The following is a 17,500-nucleotide window of genomic DNA, read 5'->3' as shown; positions in this document are numbered from 1 at the left end:
ACAGAAATAATCGATAATTTTTTATTATTCGTTCCAGCTAATATTATTATCATCATCATCATCATCATCTTGTTATTATTATTACTATTATTTTTATTATTATTATTATTATTATTATTATTATTATTATTATTACTTGCTAAGCTTCAAACCTAATTGGAAAAGCAAGATCCTATAAGCCCAAGGACCCTAACAGGGAAAATAGCCCAGTTAGGAAAGGAAACAAAGAAAAATGAAATATTTTAAGGGCAGTAACAACATTAAAATAAATATCTCTTATATAAACTATAAAAACTTTAACAAAACAAGACGAAGAGAAATAAGATAAAATAGCGTGCCCGAATGTACCCTCAAGCAAGAGAACTCTAACCCAAGACAGTGGAAGACCATGGCACAGAGGCTATGGCACTACCCAAGACTAGAGAACAATACTGTGATATGATTTTAGAATTCAATATCAAGGCAATTTACCTCATTTATTGCTCAGTACTGGGTATACTCTCATATGCAATGTACCCCCTGAATAGTAAAATTGCACCACAGGGGTTACTTTTCCCCCAGGTTGGTAACCCCAGCAGTAAAGTGTAATTGAATTATTTAAAAAGAAATTCTCCACTTTGTTGAATTATTTTCCGTCGATTGTTATCATAGAATATTTCAATATTTCGTTTGCTTTAGTCGCTATTTCTTCTTTAACTCAATTATTAGTTCAGTTTTCTTTTAATATAACCCCTCTCATTCTAGTATGAGTACATCCAGCCTTTTATTATGTTGTTTCACTTTGTATTTCTATTTTACATCGTTATTTGGTTATTCTGTTATACAAATAATTCTATTTCGAGTATATACCTCCTTCGTTTCGTCATTTTCTCTCTTCTCCTCTCCCGTTATTGATTTTATATCTATTATTAATTATTAGTTGTTTCATATATTTTCTTTTGTATTATGGATATTTTTTCGTGCATAATTTCTAGCAATTCATTTATCTGTATCTTTGGACATCACACCTGCATTATTTACCTTAACCTGCATTATCTATCTTGACCTGCATTATCTACCTTGACCTTTATTACCTACCTTGACCTTCGTCTTTTGATCACGAATTTCTACCAGAGAAAGAATGTTAGATAGGAAAAGGTTGGTTTGCTTTTTGAGCATTAATTTTCTAGAAACATGTTTTTACTAACGTGTGAACTTAACTTTATATGTGTATATATATATATATATATATGTGTATATATATATATATATATATATACACATATACATATATATATATGTATATATATATATATATATATATATACACGCGTGTGTATGATAATTTTGCAAATTTAGACGTGTGTTTTTTGTATTCATATAAACCATATTTTACACTCCTAATATCTGGATTCTCTCTACCCTGGGATCAGACACCCAAGGGGGAATCAACTCAAAGATAATACCTTCTGGTCTACCGGAAAATCGAACCCGGGCCCAAGAAATTGAGGTTCAATTAATTTAGCAATCTGTTTGTAGCTTATGGCTTATATGAATATGCTATATATATATATATATATATATATATAACCAGACACTTGTTCCTTGTAATATATGGAAGATTATACACTTTGAATTTACTGTCCATCAATGTCGAAGTCTTGAAAAAAAAAAATTAATATCTTGCAAATTTGATCTCAAAGGATATATGTAATTAATCTATCAATGTTAAACGTTACAAAAATATGTAAATTCAGAAATATTTGATGGTAGATTTTTGCATTGCATAACTAGAAAATATGCCTACAGGGCGCTAATGGTGTGCATGCATTGTCTTTGTCCCGTAGGCTGATGTGTCAACTCACTCGAATTTGCGCTGGACATCATGGCATGTTTTATGAATTTTTATGTATTTTATAAATATCGAAAACGATATTTTTTTTCGGGGGCATCTGTTTGTGAATACAGGACTCGATTTATAATTTATTTTCTATCATTCATGATGAAGTTTAACGTTTTTATTTTTATTTTTGCATATTTATAGTTTCTTTATATATAAATATAGATTCCAAAAAAAGAAAAAATGTGGAAACTCAAAGGAATTTTAGTGTTTTCTGTAATGAATATTTCTAAATTCTTGTTCTATCATAGCAGTGTGAGAACATCTTTGTTAATGTGTAATTATATATAATGATCAAATATTAATCAAATACAATTTTTTTACAAATATCGGTAACTATATTTTTGGGGGTGGGATGTGTTCGTGAATACAGGACTCAATTTTTAATTCATCTTTTTATCAATCATGAAGTTTAACGTTTTTATATTTATTTTTGCTTTTTAATTGTTTTCTTTAATGAATATATTCCTGTTCTCTAATATCAGCGTAAAATTATCTTTGTTAATGTGTAATTATATCTAATAATCAAATATTAATATAAATAAAAAAAATTGGCGGAAACTAAAATGATTTCTAGTTTTATATCTGTAATTTTATATAATACGAAATTTTTGTTTACAATGTACGGCTAGAGATTATGATACACACACACACACACACACACACACACACACAACCCTCTCACCTGGGTACGACAACTCGCTTTCTCACCTGGTAATAAAATGCAGATGATTAAACTTTTTCTTTTTATTTATAAATAAAAAAACTCATTTTTATTTCAATTACGCTCTATTTCCTCACATTTATCAAATTTAACACATTTTATTTATTACCATGCATTTATCGTAATTTGTTAACCATTCCCTTCCTAATTTATCCATAATTTATTTATTTTTTTATCCTTTTTACCCTTTCCTTGATAATATTTAATTATTCCAACGTTTTTCGATTTATATTGGTTGGTTTTCTTCATTATTTTTCTGTACTTTCCCTTATGTTACTGACGTGAAACTATTAATATTATTATTATTATTATTATTATTATTTTTATTTTTATTATTATTATTATTAAATTATTGTTATCGTTAAAGATGATATTTTGTCTTTTAGTGATATTAAGTTTAGTATTTTTGGGTTTTTTGTCTTATTATTATTATTATTATTATTATTATTATTTATCACTGTTTTTGTTATTTCATTATTATTATTATTATAATCATAGTTGTTGTTATTTTAGCTTTTTTGTCTTCATCATTATTATCATTATTATTATTATTATTATTATCATTATTATCATCATAATAGTAGTTGTTATTTTTGCTCTTTTGTCTTTATTGATTCAATTATTGTTGTTGTTGTTGTTGTTGTTGTTGTTGTTATAGCAGTCTTCGATGTAGTACAACAATAATGACCATCATCAACCACCCTCGACCATGCCTTTAGTTAAGCCGACGGTAAAAATCAATATCGGCCCAAAAATTCATCAACACAATCAGGTTATTTATGCATAATTTTGACGGATTAAAATATGCGCTGGCTTTGATGGGGAGGACGACTTGAATTGGCTGAAGCTCGCTAATTTATAATCGCATTCTGACGTCACGGAAACTAGGTCACTGATTTTCTGATTATCGTTTTCCTAAAAAAAAAAAAAAAAAAAAAAAAAAAAAAAAAAAAAAAAAAAAACACTGTAGGGGGGAGATGAGCCTTGTGACGTCACGGGAAACTAGGTCACTGATTTTCTGATTATCGTTTTCTTTAAAAAAGGAAAAAAAAAAAAGAAAATGGGCAATGAGCCTTGATTACTTCCGCCAACGAAGTTGGAAGGAGGTTATGTTTTCGTCCCTTTTTGTGTGTTTGTTTGTGTGTGTGTGTGGTTTTGTTTGTTTGTTTGTGAACAGCCAGAAAGGCTTCTTATGCCCTTTTTAGAGTTGATTGTTGATTGATTACCTCCGACAACTAAGTTGGAAGGAGGTTATTTTTTCGTCCTTGTTTGTTTGTGTATCTGTTTGTGAACAGCATCGTGGCCACAATTTTAATCGTATAGTAATGCAACTAAGAGGGATTAACTTTTATGTCCAAAGTTGGAAATTATCAAGTTTTGGAAGGTCAAGGTCAAAGGTCGAAGTTAAGCAAAATGTCTATATCACGTAATCAGCCATAAGTTTGGACATCGTTGTGGCAGAGACTTCAAAGTTCGTTCATATTTGAGTGTGGGAAAATCACCCCCGATCAATACATGTTAAGGTCAAAGGTCAAGGTCGAACAAAATGTTGAGAAATTAGTTGCTGCGGCGGAGGTCTGCGCTCTACTGAGTGCTCCTCCTGTTGTTATTATAAGGATGATAGTAAATGGATTAGGATATGACATGGCAATGGATGTTTAAAGGTTTAGAGGCTGCTCATGAATGGCAGAGGCAAGGGACAGTGACATTGCCCTAGCAAGCAGGACAGTGCCCTAGAGACTGACCATATATACATATGATCAGCGCCCAAACCCCCTCTCCACCCAAGCTAGGATCAGTGAGTGCCAGGCAATGGCTGATGATGATTCAACAGATAGACCGGGACTCCCGGGCAATGGCTGCTGATGACTCAACAGATAGACCGGGATTCCCGCAAAACCCCACACCTTAGCTCACAAGGATGGTAAGGTTGCAGACACTAATGGCACTATCGAGACTGAGTGGGACTCGAACCCCTGTCTAGCAAAATGGATTGGTGATGGAACGTATTATGGTGGAATCAAACTCGTCATATCTTGCTTGAGGTTTTCGCCAACCACCAGCCGATGATAGCGAGCAAAAGTGTCGTAGCGTCACACTACGATCTCATGATTCGAGGAGCAAATAGGAAAAAGTTGAACGAAACCGATCAGCTCATATCATCATGGCGCCCAGAAAGGTTCTAACTGTTGCAGTAATATGTATTATCAGTATATTACGTGATGAACAAAGCAGATTTTTATGATCTCTTGAGACTTGTTGGACCCAAGATTGCCAAGCAAGAGCACGTCTTATTTGCAGCCGCCATATTGTTTGTTTACATCTGACGTCATACTCTCGGTTTATGCGCGTTGCTTCCCGTCCAATCGGGAAGCCAATATCTCAAGCAACAACATCTCGTTCTTTCCATTTTGGGCAGCAATGGCTCGCTGCTGGCGAAAAAAAAAAAAAAAAAAACTTGGTGTAATTCCAGCTTTATGTGAGAATTCGCAGAATGACATTTTTTTTTTTTTTTTTTTACATATATTGATAATGGATAAATTGTGTTTTGTAAATGGCAGTCGAAGTTCGGATTATATTATAAATGAATTATGAATAACGGTTCGAGGGTGCTAGAGGGTAACTCAGTCACTGTTATTTATAAAATTATATTAATTATGAATATATGATTCAATATGGCAGTTCATGAGGTGGTTATTTTTATAATAAAAGACGGATACCTTTACACTGGTGGTATATGATAACTGTGATAGTCATTTAACAATAAATAAGATATAGGTTATAGAAAAGCAGCATGATATAGCATTGGATATTATAATTGTTGCTTCTGGAAAAACTTTTAATGGTATTCCATAGTAATAGATATTCTAATTTTATTGTTATCTGATTAAAAAAAAGGGTAAGGAATAGAAATAGATGAAGAAAGTTGACTGGAGCGGCCGCCCCTACTTTACAATGGGGTTAATAAGGTCGAAATAAGAAGAGGACATATTAGGTCTTAATTCTATGATATGAAAATGAAAAGTGATAATATAGATTAGGATACCTTGATGCAATTGTTTTTTCCTGGCCATATGAAGAAAAAATAAAACGTTTCAGTACCGTATTAATATAACGATACTGAAATTATATATAGGGCTATAGAATGAAAAAGGAAAAAAAAAAACAATTAGGAAAACAAATGAATGTAACACGAGGGAATTGAATAATTAAATGAATAAATTACTATGGTAAAAATACTTTCAGTAAGGGGAGGAAAGCGAGACCATTCTTCTAGAATATCAGTCTTTTAATTAACAATACAACATATGTTTCTTGAGTAATTGATTAATAAAATGAGTTATATTCATAAAAAATGTATGTTAGTCTGGTAGTTAAATGCACCATAGCGGGTAACTATGTACATATGCAATATATATATATATATATATATATATATATATATATATATATATATATATATATATATATATATATATAATATTTATATATATGCAATGTATGTATATATATGTATATATAATGTATTTGTATATATATATATATATATATATGTATATATGTATATATATATATGTATATATATATATATATATATATATATATATATATATATATATATAATGTATTTGTGTATATATATATACATATATATATATGTATATATGTGTGTGTATATATATATGTATATTATAATGTATTTGTGTATATATATACATATATATATATGTATATATGTGTGTATATATATATATATATATACACTTTGTATATACTTATATACATATATATATGTATATATATACATACATATGTATACACATATATATATATATATATGTATGTATTTATATATACATATATATATATATTTATACAATGTGTGAATATATATATATATATATATATATACATATACATGTACATATATATACATACATATATACCTATACATATATTGCATATGTATATAGCTACCTACTATGGTGCATTTAACTGTCATACTAACATATATATTTTATGAATATACGTCGGTTTATTTATTAATTACTTAAGGAACATATGTTGTATCGTTAATTAAAAGACAAATATTCTAGAAGAATGGTCCCGCTTTCCTCCCCTTATCGTAGGTATTTTTACCATTGTAATTTATTCATTTACTTATTCAATTCCCTCGTGTTATATTCCTTTGTTTTCCTATTCGTTTTTCATTTTTCATTTATATTATTTCAGTATCTGTATATTAATTCGGTTCTGAAACGTGTTATTTTTTCTTCAAAGGATTTTATAGATTTATATTACAATCCATCTTTAATTTTTACCTCCGTCAACGAAGTTGGTAGGAGGTTATTTTTTAGCCTCTGTTTGTGTGTTTGTGTTTTTTTGCGAACAGCTTCCTGGACACAATTTTGATCCCAGTGTTATGAAACTTGCATGGATTAACTGTTATTTGAAAAGATGGAAGTTATTGAATTTTGGAAGGTCAAGGTCAAAGGTCAAGGTCATGGTCAATCAAATGTCCAATTTTTGTTGTCAGCTATAAGTTTGGACATCGTTGTCACAGAGACTTCACACTTGGTACATATCTGAGTGTATGAAAATCCACGCCAACGAGAAATAAGCTGCTGTGGCGGAGGTCTGCACTCTACCGAGTGCTCCTCTAATTTTAATTTCTTTTAGTATTTCTTATCAGGCAAAGTAATGACACATTTTTGTTCGCACCAGTAAACTAAAGATTGTTACAAATTTCATCAATGCTTTGTACAGCATAAGGGCAATGATATCCTTAAATCGTGGTTTACACTGTCGAAAAGTTTGCCGAACCCGGTTGGCTAACCTGCTTGCTAAATGGTTCGAAGAGGTGGAGTCACCCACAAATACATAATATTTGACAAACGTTTGACATCCAAATACGTTCAAACGTTCGAACGTCACTTGTTTTGTTAAATTTTTTTATAGTTTATATAGAACATATTTACAGTATTTTAATGATGCTATTGTTCTTGAAATGTTTTATTTTCCTTGTTTCCTTTCCTTACTGGGCTATTTTCCCTGTTGAAGCCCCTGGGCTTATTGCATCCTGCTTTCTAACTAGGGTTGTAGCTTAGCAAGTAATAATAATAATAATAATAATTATTATTATTATTATTATTATTATTATTATTATCATAAAATGAACAATTAGAATAAAATAGATTACCTCAGGAATTTCTTTGCTATAGATTTCTTGCGAAAGCTCACATGAACAAGGCTAGGAATTGCCTTAGGTGTGTATTGGTGTTGTAATCGGATATAGTAAATACACGCACACACGCACTCAAATTGCCCGGACAGTATCTCCGGACTTGGGCTCCTAGACTATCAGTCATAGCCCCAATAGTAAATGGTGACTTGGTAGTGGTATAACAGATGTCCACCTGGTATTATTGTGACGGGTGATTTACTGGGTGGCTGATTATACCATAAAGGGCGTCGACCGTGAAGGTATAAAGAAATTATTTATTCCGGTTGAGTCGTAAAAGTGACTTGACGATGGAGTGTTAAAATTCAGGTGGGGTAATATATTGGGATATAAAGGTTAAAAGTGTAGGCTTTCAGTATTGTGATGCTCACTAGAACGTCAGCCAGGCAAGCCCAACCTCCCACTGTGGTGAAAAAGCCTCCCCAGTAAACAGCTTGAACTCATGATCATGGGCGGGGATCGATCTTCTGGAGTGCGAATGCTAGGCGAACGTTACTACTGTACTAGCCATTGATTTACCCATGTTAAGTAAATGTTAGTGAGGCACATTTCCACCGACTCGCAGAGCTGTTGATGACTAATAGCTAGTGAGAGAGAGAGAGAGTGAGAGAGAGAGGGGGAGGGAGAGAGAGAGAGAGAGAGAGAGAGAGAGAGAGGGGGGGGGGGGTAACAACAACGCCTGTTCATACTAAGTTGCTGCTAATGAGAGAGAGAGAGAGAGAGAGAGAGAGAGAGAGAGAGAGAGAGAGGCTCCAAAATATGAGAAAATCAGAAATGTTGTAGGTGGCGAGACATCAGTTCTGCCTTGTTTAGGTAGATAATCAATGGATTCCTTTTGTACCGTTTTATTTTCCCTTGTTTATATTTATTTTATATTTATTTCTCTCGCCGTTTTCATTCATTTTCTTCCTCTTCCCCCATTCCGTCGGGATGGCCAAATTGGTTCTGTTATATCTCTTGGAATGTTTTCAGTTTTCCCTTTTATTTCTCTTCATTTCTGTTTCATCGTAGCTTGATATTTTATGTATTTTTTTTTACTCTTTTCGTTATTTTTTTTCCCTTTCATCCATTTTCCAATTTTGAACGCTGTTAGAATTTGATTATTCCAATCTTTTTTATTTTTTAATCTTTCCCGTTCTGCGTAATGTTATATTTTATTTTCGACCATTTTCCAATTTTGAATTTTGAACGCTGTTAGAATTTCATTATTCCAATCTCTCTCTCTCTCTCTCTCTCTCTCTCTCTCTCTCTCTCTCTCTCTCTCTCTCTCTCTCTCATTCACCAACCACTGTAAGAACCTAAAGTTATTGTTACCTCTCTCTCTCTCTCTCGCTCTCTCTCTCTCTCTCTCTCTCACTCTCTCTCTCACCAACCACTCTGTAAGAACCTAAAGTTATTGTTACCTCTCTCTCTCTCTCTCTCTCTCTCTCTCTCTCTCTGTCTCTCTCTCTCTCTCTCTCTCTCTCTCTCAGTCATTAACAGCTCTGTATAAACCTGGAGTTATTGTTAACCCCTCCTCTCTCTCTCTCTCTCTCTCTCTCTCTCTCTCTCTCTCTCTCTCTCTCTCTCTCTCTCTTTTATTGCTCCTCTCGTGTTTCCATCGTTTCTCCCTTCTTTATCATCTGTATCATCCATTTCCATTTTCTTTTTATAGCTATGCAATATCCACACGTCACCATCTTGCCCCTTATTTCCCTTTTGCATGTGTCATTGTGTCCTTTGGTGAGAGAGAGAGAGAGGAGAGAGAGAGAGAGAGAGAGAGAGAGAGAGAGAGAGAGAGAGGTAACCTCCTTATGTCCTTACTGCTCTAGGAGTCATTGCTTTACAGTTATTATTTTAAAAATAAATATTAAAAAGGCTTACGATTAAAATACGAAGCAGAAAACATTAAACCTCATGGATAGAGAGAGAGAGAGGGAGAGAGAGAGAGAGAGAGACTTGACCTTATGTCCTTACTGCTCTACAGTAGGAGTCATTGCTTTTGAGTTGTTATTTTCAAAATAAATATTAAAAAGGTACCAGAAATCTCTAAACCTCATGGTGAGAGAGAGAGAGAGAGAGAGAGAGAGAGAGAGAGAGAGAGAGAGAGAGAGACTTGACCTTATGTCCATACTGCTCTGGGAGTCATTGCTTTTGTAAAATAAATATTAAAAAGGTTTATCAGAAAACGTTGAGCGTCATGGTGAGGAGAGAGAGAGAGAGAGAGAGAGAGAGAGAGAGAGAGAGAGAGAGAGAGAGCTCTCCCTTGACCCCTTGACACCTGTCAGCCCCAATCAAGCGGTGTGCAACACAGCTTGCATTATATTTAACTCGCTTTTGCAACGCGAGCTCATGTTGCACACGGAATATGCAGCCAGGTATTTCATTATGCCGGATATCGGGTCTTGGTGGCGACGCGATCGGCATGATTTTGGAAGGCCCTCCCTCCCCCCGAGGGAGGGGGAAGGGAGGGGGTCAGGTGTGGGATGTGAAGGAGAGTAGTTATGGAGGGGATGAGGGAATTATGATAAATGGGGAAGGGAGGGTGGGAAGAAGAGAGGGATGAGTGTGAGGTATAAAGAAGGTTATATTCCCTTTGATTCCTGTGAAGAAAATCATTTTTGTATATAAAATAAATGCTTGCTTGCGAAATAAATGCTTGCTTGCGTGTACAGACACAGGCACGTATGTACTGTACACACGCAGTTACACACAAACACACAGACACACATACACAAACACACACACACACACACATACACACACACACACATATATATATATATATATATATATATATATATATATATATATATATATATATATATATATATACCTGCATACATACATACTATTTGTGTTAAAAATGGAATTCAATGTATAAGCCAACAAGCAGCATAATTATTTAAGTTTGATACGTTTTATTATTTTCAGTATACATCGCCTGCACTTACCTTTCCTCTCTTCAAGTACTTACCAGCCACTTCGCTCACTATCTCATGATAGACCTGCCTAGCCAAAAGTATTCAAATGTATAATTGTATGGTATTATTGTTTGGATTTATATACAATATATACTAACGAAAACAGGTCACGACCTTATTTATGAGTGGCAGGATGAATATCAATATCGTTACGTTTTATCTTGTCATATTTCCGTTTTTGTAATAGTATTTTTTTGTTTTATTCTATTTAGAGAGCTCATTTGTTTTATTAATTTTGTAAACGAATAATGATTGTTATTATTATTATTATTATTATTATTATTTTTATTATTATTGTTGTTATTGTAGTTTATTTTTCTTCGCTAGAAGTGATATGGAAAGCACATTGACACCTACACACACGCACACACACACACACACATATATATATATATATGTATATATATATATAAGTAAATAAAAAAGTATGTATGTATACACTTATATATATATATATGTGTGTGTAAATATATATATATATATATATATATATATATATATATATATATATATATATATATATATATATATATATATATATATATATATACACACACACACAAGATACAGTTATTACTCTCATATAAATCAGTTTGCAGATTAGAATTTGATGTCTTTGTTGAAACTGGCGTGTTTTAAAAGCCCCCTATTATTGGTTTGCCAGTTAAAATAGTAATTATTATTATTATTATTATTATTATTATTATTATTATTATTATTATTATGATTATTTTTATTATTATTATTATTATTATTGTTATTATTATTTACATAACCTAAAATATGACTCAGACTAGTAATTTGTCATAATTCCATAATGTATATTTTGATTTCTGTTTATTTACAAAGTTAAGATCTATATAAAATCCACACTGCAGATGTATCCCCCCCCCCCCGGTGCATCATCACTATTTCTCTTGTTCATTTATAAGAGAGAAAACAATTTAAAACTACACACTGTCGCATTTACACCCACCGAATGCACAAACTCAAACACACACACACAGAAACATTTACAGGAGAGAAAATTGTTTAAAACTACACACTGTCGCATTTACACCCACCGAATGCACAAACTCAAACACACACACACAGAAACATTTACAGGAGAGAAAATTGTTTAAAACTACACACTGTCGCATTTACACCCATTGAATGCACAAACTCAAACACACACACAGACATTTTCAGGAGAGAAAACTATGTAAAAATACACAATGTTGCATTTACACCCACTGAATGCACAAAATCAAACACACACACACAAACATTTACAGGAGAGAAAACAATTTAGAACTACACACTGTCGCATTTACACCCACTGAATGCACAAACTCAAGCACACACACACAAACATTTACAGGAGAGAAAACTATTTAAAACTACACACTGTCGCATTTACACCCATTGAATGCACAAACTCAAACACACACACACAAACATTTACAGGAGAGAAAACTATTTAAAACTACACACTGTCGCATTTACACCCACTGAATGCACAAACTCAAACTCACACAGAAACATTTACAGGAGAGAAAACTATTTAAAACTACACACTGTCGCATTTACACCCACCGAATGCACAAACTCAAACACACACACACACACAAAAACATTTACAGGAGAGAAAATTGTTTAAAACTACACACTGTCGCATTTACACCCATTGAATGCACTAACTCAAACACACACAGAAACATTTACAGGAGAGAAAACTATTTAAAACTACACACTGTCGCATTTACACCCATTGAATGCACTAACTCAAACACACACAGAAACATTTACAGGAGAGAAAACTGTGTAAAATTACACACTGTCGCATTTACACCCACTGAGTGCACAAACTCAAACACACACACACAGAAACATTTACAGGAGAGAAAACTATTTAAAACTACACACTGTCGCATTTACACCCACTGAATGCACAAACTCACACACACACACACACACACACACAGAAACATTTACAGGAGAGAAAAGTATGTAAAAATACACACTGTCGCATTTACACCCATTGAATGCACAAACTCAAACACACACACACAAACATTTACAGGAGAGAAAACTATTTAAAACTACACACTTGCATTTACACCCACCGAATGCACAAACTCAAACACACACACAGAAACATTTAAAGGAGAGAAAACAATTTAAAACTACACACTGTCGCATGTACACCCACCGAATGCACAAACTCAAACACACACACACACAGACATTTTCAGAAGAGAAAACTATTTAAAACTACACAATGTTGCATTTACACCCATTGAATGCTTAAACTCAAACACACACACAGAAACATTTACAGGAGAGAAAACTATTTAAAACTACACACTGTCGCATTTACACCCACCGAATGCACAAACACACACATACAAACATACCTCTCTCGAATGTGAGGGAAAACAGATGTATATAAACCGTGCCTATTAACCCTCAAAATCGCGTTCCCCTGTCGCCCTGCTGGACGTAACCCTCATTTTAGTAGGGTGCAGGATTACTATATATATATTCATAAACGGAGTTACAACCCCCTAATTGCTAGGGGACCCTATTATAAAAGGCATGGCAGTATCACGAATTTGAAGATTTTTGCGCGGTGAGTCTGTTTAAAGGTTTAAAGGTCGCTCATGAATGGCAGAGACACAACAGTGACATTGCCCTATCAAGCAGGACAATGCTCTAGAGACTGACCATATATATATATATATATATATATATATGATCAGCGCCCAAGCCTCCTCGCTCATGTATGGCAGAGGCAAGGGATCGTGACATTGCCCTACCAAGCAGGATAATGCCCTAGAGACTGACCATATATATATATATATGATCAGGGAGGGCCAGGCAATGGCTGCTGATGACTCAACAGATAGACCTATATGCTCCCCCAAACCCCCCTACCTTAGCTCACAAGGATGGTAAGGTTGCAAACACTAAACGACACTAACGAGTCTGAGCGGGACTCGAACCCCCGTCTGGCAAACACCAGGCAGAGACGTTACCAATCAGGCCACAACAAATTTAAAACCTTAAAACACGCAAACTGTTGTTGCTAGTCATGGATTTTAAACTTGTGTTTGATTAAATGTTTTTTTTTTTTTTTTGTGGGGGGGGGAGGGGTTATATCTGAGGTTTGGATTGATTTTATGAAATATTAATATGAAGTAAATGTTTCGAAATGAATAATTTTTTCGATGTGAAAGTTCAGTTCATATTTTCATTTGTAATTTTAACTTAAACGTTTCAGTTGTATGTAATGAAATATAATTTTTTTTTTTTTGGCACAGTTTTATGATCAATGATTGAAATTCAGTTTAATAACGATGATGATGCTGATAACGCTGACTTAGATAAATATATGACTAATTATGTAAATTCAATATATATATATATATATATATATATAATACTGCTGATATTATATTGACGTTAAATATATTAAGCTCATAAGTAGACGAAGCTTTTGTGAATTCAAATTATATTTATGATACTCTGATTTCATATTGATGTTAAATATACAAAGTTCCAAAATAGACAAACCTGTTAAATTTCTTTAAAGAAAAAATGAAGAGGGCATTGTGAAGTAAATTTAAATCAAGGGTTCTTTGAAAGAAATGTTCCTTTCCTTCATGCTAGGTGTTTATTAAAATATAAAAGCATGAAATTCATCATATTTATAGGTTTTTTATTAAAGTATTTGTTTTGGTGTTCATTGTTATCGTTTTATTTTACTTTCCATTAATTGAAATCAGTATTAGTGCTCTGGTATGTGTCATATATATATATATATATATATATTTATGTATATATATACATATATATATACACATACATATATATACATATATATATATGTATACACACACATATATATATATATATATATACACACTCACCTCACTAGATCATGGATGAACTTCTTGTGCAGCAACCTTAGATGTCAGAATGCCTGAAAATTTAAATCAATCAATCAATCTTGTGCAGGAAACCCTCCACAGCATTAATTATTTCATACACCTACACATGCACAGTATGCAGTATGTGGCACATCTGTCAATATTTTTACTCATATTTACATATACATACAGTAGGTAAACGCATGCATGTATATGTATATATATATATATATATTATATATATATATATATATATATATATGTATATACATGAATATTTTAAGTGTTAGAAATAATTGATTTTCTTTTGATTATCTATACTGCATTGTATGAAATGGAGACAAAATAGCTACCACGAGAGAGATCTCTAATAAACATTAAACTTGACTCTATTCGCCCTTGCCATAATAACCAAAGTTGAATTCTCCATACTGACAGCTACAATTTAATGTTTTTTTTTAATTTTGCATATGCATTGCATTATTAAAACCACACTCCCTCTTTAATTGTGTAATAAAGACAACTGAAATATTAATCTGAATAAATATATGCTAATATGCTAAATGAGGGATATTGTTTTCAACACTTTAATTTGAAATAAAGTGGTTTTAATCAAGTTTAGTTTTCGTTTCGAAGTTGTTATTGTGGTTGTTAACGACTTACCTGCAACTCATATATTTCTCGTGGGGAAACGTTGATACTTGAGTCTATAATGTACACACGAGAGTTTATGTATACATATATATATATATATATATATATGTATATATATATATATGTATATGTATATATATATATTATATATAATATATATATATATATATTGTGTGTGTATATATATATATATATATTGTGTATATATATATATATATATATACAATATATATTTATATATATTATATATATTGTATATATATTATATATATATTGTATATATATATACATATATACAATATATATTTGTATATATATATATATATACAATATATATATATATATATGTATATATATATATATATATATATTATACACACAGTATATATATTTACATGTTAGAATATCCACTGCTTTAGTTTGCTCTCATATCCCTATTATTCTTTTTCTTCTCCTACTGTTGTACATTAAAACACACACACACATGCAAACATGTTCTGAGCTCTTTACCTAATCATTTCAACAATACTTAAGTTTTTCCTCATCTTTAACACATTTTATTCAATTTCTACTCTTATCACGCTACCAACTCTTAAATCTATTCTAACGTCAAGTCTTCATCTAAATGACTTATATATCTCAAGATTCCCTATTTTATTAAAGATATTTTCAACACCTCTGACTTAATATCCATCAGGAACTTACTTTATATCACAAAATCCTATTGATTAAAATAACATTAATTCAGATCTGTCTCTTCCATCACAAAACAGACGTTCACACGCAATAATTCCAGACTTTCTTCCATTCCAGCACATACACGCCATCTACATTCCCTTCTCCAAATATATGACCTCCATACATCTCCCCATATCCCCAGTATACCCAAATCTATTTTTCTTTTCTTATTCCACCATTCATATCCTGTAATATGATTTTTTTCTCTCCTTTTTCCAGGTCTTACATCAATATTTATTTTTATTGCTCATTCAACCCGTCAAATTTGAATATGTAGAAATTATACGATAATATATATTCTGTTGCTTGTAGGATCACTATCCTAAGGCTGTTACAAACCATTTTAATTTCTCTCTCTCTCTCTCTCTCTCTCTCTCTCTCTCTCTAATGTGTATATATACATACACACACACACACACATATATATATATATATATATATATATAAATATTCGTGTGTTCATACATGTAATTATTACTTTATATATACATATACTGTATATGTGGGTTTGTTTTTACTTTAAAACATTACATATGTATATATGTATATATATATATATTTATATATATATATATAGTATATATATACATATATACATTTATAGTATACAGTATATATATACACACCACCTTCTACAAAACCACTCTTAAATACTCCCACTCCCAGCCATCATTTCCAAGGATACGAAAATTCGTGTCTGTTTTTGTCCCATCACACGTAACGTTGTCCAACATAATTCCCCCCTTTTTCCGCTCACGGCCCTCGGCCAGATGATTCTGTTAGGGGCTTATCCCGGGTCAATTACAGTTATTAACAAGGATTAAAATGTCATTTGCGTGAGGACAATATCGATTGATAAGGAGGATTCGCGGAAAGGTGGCCGTGAGGCGTTACTCCATGACGTATTTCTCCGTGAGGCGTTTCTCCACTTGGCTGCTGGTGGTGTTGTGTGTTGATTGTACAGTAGGGTTAGGAGGTCGGTTAGGATTTATAGTATATATATATATATATATATATAATTATATATATAGATATAAATATATATCCATATATATGTGTATATATAAATATATATATATATATATATATTATATTATATTATATATATTATATGTATAACCCCATATATATATATATATATATTTATAGTATATATACATGTATATATATAGATAAATATATATATATATATATATGTGTGTGTGTATACTATATATATATATATATATATATCTTTATATACATTACCTTATATTAAAAGAAGAGAGAGAGAGAGAGAGAGAGAGAGAGAGAGAGAGATTGCTCCCGTTTTAATAGTTTTTGCGTGCTGGTAACGAATACATTTATCGTATAATACAGCTCATCTTGTTCGTTAAAAAGTCCTTT

Source organism: Palaemon carinicauda, unplaced genomic scaffold, assembly GCF_036898095.1.
Source record: "Palaemon carinicauda isolate YSFRI2023 unplaced genomic scaffold, ASM3689809v2 scaffold659, whole genome shotgun sequence".
NCBI classification, from domain to species: Eukaryota; Metazoa; Arthropoda; class Malacostraca; order Decapoda; family Palaemonidae; genus Palaemon; species Palaemon carinicauda.
The sequence above is the reverse complement of the archived record's forward strand: the minus strand, read 5'-3'. Positions refer to the sequence as shown.